Source organism: Taurulus bubalis (genome assembly GCF_910589615.1).
Source record: "Taurulus bubalis genome assembly, chromosome: 11".
NCBI classification, from domain to species: Eukaryota; Metazoa; Chordata; class Actinopteri; order Perciformes; family Cottidae; genus Taurulus; species Taurulus bubalis.
In genome coordinates this window covers 11,540,991-11,547,077 of record NC_136599.1, presented here as the reverse complement: position 1 = coordinate 11,547,077, position 6,087 = coordinate 11,540,991, and positions in this window count along the sequence as shown.

Sequence of the window (6,087 nt, the reverse complement as noted above, 5' to 3'; positions counted from 1 at the left end):
GGCTGCCAAGTGGCTCATCAGCGTCAGTGACGGTCGGTGATGTGGAGCTCGAAGCGGAGGTTACTCGGACACGGACGGTATCGACCTTTACTAGCAGAAAGTATCTCGGAGAGATGTTTCGATGCCTTGCTTCACCACGCCAAATAAAAATCACGTGACCACCCCCCAAACGAGGCCTCGATACGTCACGCTCGTGTCAGAGTTGTCGCGAATCAGTGGCGAACCGAGACTCTAAGCCGGGGATCCGGGTCTAACTTTCTCTATATATAATAATATATTATATAATATATATATATATATATATAATTATATATCATATAGCTATGTGTATACGTATCTATATATATTAAACATATATATACATGTATGTGTATATATACACACATATACAAAAACACAAATATATTTATATACATGTATATACTTACATACTCTGTTTTGAATGCAGGACTTTTCCGAGTATACTCAGTGTGGTATTTGTCATTTTACTTAAGTAAAGTATCTGAATATATCTACCTCTACACATAATAAAATCACAATTTGGTATTCAGCTCGTGTGAATTACAAATAAAGGGTCATGTCTTTGCTTTTACAATCTTTCTATAGAAAGCCAAAGCAAATGCAAATAAAACACCGGACACAAGAAATACTTTTTTTACTAAAAGAATAAATTTTATTTCAGCACTGTAAGTCATTTCCCAACCAGTACAAACATGACTGCCATCTTTGTCTCTTTCTGAACCATTCCTCCCCTCCCTCTGTGAGATCAGACCACCAACAGCCAGACAAAAAAAAAAAAAGCTTTCTTTTTTTTCTTGTCTTTCCACAAACAGTCCGGTGCTTCCATAATACTAACAATGATGACAAATTATACCAACCATAATTATAAAAGCAATAATGATGATAATATTTCTATAACAATAGTATTATGGATCAATTTGAACCCTTTTTCCTGCACAGGTAGTTTTGAGTGGCCCTGGGTACTGAAGTAGATGCATCGGTACACTTGTGGCTGAGGGCACGGTTGACCAACATGGCGAGAAATGGCCCATAGTGATCAACTTGAGCTCCTTACTGGGACTCAGCCATTGGAGGGGGGTGGGATTATACTGGAGTTTGGGGGGCTGTTGAGGGGGTGGGTGGCAGTGTAGAGAGAGACAGACAGAACAGGGACTTTTATTTCAATTGGACAAAATGCTGTGAGAATCCTGCAAATATATCAGAACAGGTACAACACAAGTGATGACTCCTTTCCACATTCTGTATGACAGACAATAATACTGTTTGACGTCCACAATACAACATAGTACATTTCTATTCTGGGACTTTTGGTTCTCTTTAACATTGTCTCTTCAGAGGCGCTCCCATTTGCGTAGGAAGTGAGGCAGGATGCTTTTATCATAACTCTTGTAATTTTATCATCAGTCACAGAGGAGGTGAATTTTCCTCAAGACATTTCAGCTGAGATTTAGACAAGACAAGAAACTAGAAATGAACTGGAAATACATTTTTATGGATCATAAGAGAAAGCTCAACAGTGAATCTGTTGATTTAACCAGTGTTTTAAGGCCAGATTACCAATTAACAAACTATAAAATGTCACAAAATACAAAAATTTCAATTAAAATTTCCAGAAGCCATGTTTTAGATTTTTTTCCATTTCAGATCTTAAAGAAAAGCTGTAGTACTGTAGTGGCAGATTTATCTGTTCATTTCTAATCCATTTATAGATTAGTTGTTTCATCCTCATATAGGTGGATTTCTTGCTTGCACTATGACATCCATCAACTAATCTCATATTTGTGTTTTGAGGAGAATTCATCCACTTTCAGCAGCCTCCAAGCCCACACATGAAGAAGCTTAGTACAGGAATAAAATACTCCAATATGAGTCTGGGACGTTAAAAAGCAAGTTTGAGAGATCACAACAATTACATTAAAGAAAAACGCAAAAGAGGGCGCCAAAACCCCAGTGTGACTGAAAGTATATTTGTCAGGTGTCGTTCCTTCCCGTGTATTAGTGTTGATCTGAGCGTGTGCAGTAGTTTGACACAGCCTGAATTCAGTCAATGAAACCAATCGGATACAACTGAGCGTGAGCTGGCTAATTTACCATCAATACCGTAACACTTGGTCACATGTCCAAATCTGCCAACTCGCTCACTCAGTCAACACAAACGCACTTCCTTCCTTCTTCCCCTGTCTGTCTGTCTCCGCACTAAAAACACAGCTACCTCACTTTGACTTTGTTAGATAAATCACATGTGCTGCAATGTCATTTTATATATATATATATATGTGTATATATATATATAATATCATACTCATCAGAAAACTTGTTACTCTGGGGGCAAACCGTCAATGTCGGAGTGGGGGAGGGGACTCTGGGGGGCTTTATCGGGGGTAGACGGGGGATGCTAGGTGTACTTTGGTTCTCAGGCGTTTACAAGAAATGTTTTGCTGCTTTGTGCAAGGGCGCAGAGTTCAGCTTAGATTGATAATGATTCGACCATGAATTTGTTATCAGGGATATTATGAAAATCATAACAGTGCAGACGACAATTTTCATTTCGAAAAACGGGCAATATTTACTTACGTACATAATAAACGGTGGTCTAAAGATGCCATATAAAATACAGGTAAGGAAAATCGCAATCATTACAGTTCAAATCTCTAGGTTGGCTAAGCGTATTTCAGTACTAACTGAAGCAATGGTAGAAGGATTAGATTAGAAGATGTAATAACATTAAAAATAGTAAGAAAAACACATTTGCACAATTGAATAAAACCGTTTTGATTTTTTTTCAGATTTTTTTTCCCAGACTCTGGCTAGATACATACAGAAACTGATTTTCAACGTTAATATAACCTTTACTGTTAGTTGGGTTGATTAAGGGGCGGGGCAGCCCAAAGAGAAAAAGAGAAAAACGGCCAATAGAAACGGTCCTAAAAGGGGCTAAAAAGGAGAGGCAGAGAGGGAGGTGATGAGAGTGAAAGAGAAGAACTGAAATACAGGAAGTGACGGGAGGGTTAACCTGTGTGTAAAATATATGTGTATGTGACTGCTATTAATGGGAAGGCCTGGTGAGTGTGAGTGTGTGTGTGTGTGGATGCATGAACTCTTTGAGGAAGATTAGGGGGCTGAGAGAAGAAGTGAAGGAACATTTGGGGAAGGGAGGGCGGAGAAAAAGTGTCATAGCAGGGGGGTAGGATAACAAGCATAAAAAAATCACTGATCAAATATCTATCGAACTAAAACAGACAAGGACGAGAGAGGGACACTACATTATGTATTGTGTTGACTTTTTTTTTTTTTTTTCCATACTAGCTACTGTGTAACTCAGGGTTTAACATCTATGTATCCGTGTGTGCCATGTGTTAATGTCTTGTGCGTGTGCTGTGTGTAGATGATTGTTTCTGTGCCTACCTGGCACCTCTAACATGTATTTTAAATCCATGCAAACTTGAAAATGTGGGATATTTTTTTGGGGGGGGTATCAGTTGAATGTGTTACCAAAAATGATCTCTGATGAACTGACGACCACTCCACTGGGAACTGAAACTGCACAAAATCACTTCAGCACAAAAGCAGAGAGAATGCTGGTGGTAACAAATGCAACTGAATACCTGTGTGTGTGTGTGTGTGTGTGTGTGTGTGTGTGTGTGTGTGTGTGTGTGTGTGTGTGTGTGTGTGAGAATGTTATATGGCGAGCGAATCAGAGAGGGCATCGTATACCAGATAACACTCTGGCTCGCCACAGAAAAGACATCTTCTACTGTTGCGATACACATATTTGTACTAATGTCGAAAGTTGAAAGCAGTTAAGTATATGACTCCTAGTAATTCTAGACTTAGTATTTCGGCCAGTGGAGCTATATTCTCTAGCCTAGTCTTCGTGTCTGTGTATTACAGTCCTGTGTTAAGCCCGACGCTGTTACCTACTCTTAACCTATAAACACCTACAGCACTTGTATGCTTAAACCCTACCAATAACGGCTAACAAGTCAGTCCAGACCTCTGATTTCATTTGGTGTCGGTGTAAGAGACGGCTGTGCAGCACAGCCCTGTGATGATGAGCGTAGGCCTACACTCAAGGCTGGGTCAACTGTCATAGTTGAGTTCATAATTGAAGGGATGTCTGACGCGACTACACCAACACTTACATTTATAGTCAGGGTTTTCCCCCTTCAAAACGGCATTTCATAAGAGCTTGTTTCCATGTCAATTTTGTGGCACACGATAGAGCACAAGTCATCAACATAGTAAGAAAATAAGGTGCTTCTTTGTTGACTTGCCTTTGTTTCTTTTTAACATGGTGAGCTCACTTCAACCTCTCCCAGTAAGTTTATAGAGATAATAATGTTCATGGCCAGCATCTCTCAGGCAGTATCTGTCGGTCTACTGCTTTTACATCTGCAGTTGTGCTACCGGCTATTGGTAAGTTGTATTTCTGTAGTCAGATGAAATCTACTATTGGGGACACACATCTCATTCTCTACAAACATAAGTGCTCTAATAAAACAATTCACTATCTTAGAAGTCTCAGATTGTGAGCAGCACACTTAAGTCTGCCGTTAGGCCTCCCTCTCTCCCGTTGTGTGACATGTGATCCGACCTGTAAAGCCTCCGCCTTGTTCGGCTAAAGTACTTCATTCAGGGCAGGGAAGTGCTTCCTGCTGGTCTAAAGTGACACACCAGAGCTCTGCGGGGCAACAGCTCATGGTGTTGGGCTATCGTCAAGACAACCGTTACTCAATCACCACCATAGGGTGGGGTGGAGGGGATTCTTTGAGGCTTTCGTCGCCACACCCCTTTTATATCACTGGCTGCCTCAATCAGCTAGCCTTCTTAAAATAGACTTTGGAAATAACTTTAGAAATCTGAAAAGATTCCCAGGAATTCTTGATGTGGAGAATCAGGAGTCCTTTCAGCTTCATTGCAACGGTCATATTTGAACGAGTGAGGCCAGTCTGAGGGGAACTCTGCCTGGCAGCAGTTACCCAAATCCTCACCATTCATTTCCATCTTTTGCTGGGTAGTATTATTTTTGTCTTTTTTTGGCCTTAACTCCAGAAGGTGCTTCAAGAGTTTTTGTTGTTTTTAATCACCTGGTAGAAGACTATCCAGTGTGATTCAACATTTTTTTTTAAACAAAGTGCTTCTTTTTCTGAAACCACTCTGTTCACATTCTGACGTCTCTCAAATAGATCTTTACCTTTAAATGTAGTTCTACATGTCAATGATTTACTTATGCGCGGGGGGACACCCCTCTCAGACTTCATATATATATATACATATATGTATATATATATATATATATATACATATATATATATAGTCTATTTTAAGAAGAAATATAGGGGCATGTTTAAATTCAATATATTTAAATACAACATTAAGTGCTTCTGTTGGGGTAATACAATCAAAGCTTTGGGAGAAAGGGACAAGGTGGGTGGGGATGGGAAGATAATATAAGAATGCACTTTTTTTTGGAGGAGCAGGGTAATATCTTGCATACTTTAGGGCTTAAGGTGCATAAATGCATGGGGTCTCTTAGCACAACTAAGCACTAGGCTATGCTACATGGGTCAAAATAAGATAGCACACTAATACCATGTTGGTGCAGAAGTGCTCCTGTGATAAATAACCAATTCATTAATAAAGGGGTATGTTGCTAGCAAATATACTAACATTGTGTGTTTAGCAGTGCTGCTAGAGTACAGGGGGGATTAGGTTCACTGCACAGAAGAATGGTATATCACTTTGTTAAAATCTTACTCACATTATCCAGAGTCAAACTCTGAACATCTCTCTGAATCCATGCAAGACAAACCTCAAATGGGACGTCTATGGCAACAAACTGCATCAACACACAACTACCAACTGGGGCAACCAGGCCGACCATGGAAACCACATCCCATCTGTCACCGTAGCCGCAAACTTAACATCTGTGTGCAGAGATTCAAACAATGGGACCATTAAAAACACAAAATAAAACATTTTACCTTGACAGATACCCATACTTAGATGGGATGGGAGGGGGGAGGGGGGGGGGGGGGGGGGCTCATTTAGGTGGCAGGGCGCAAT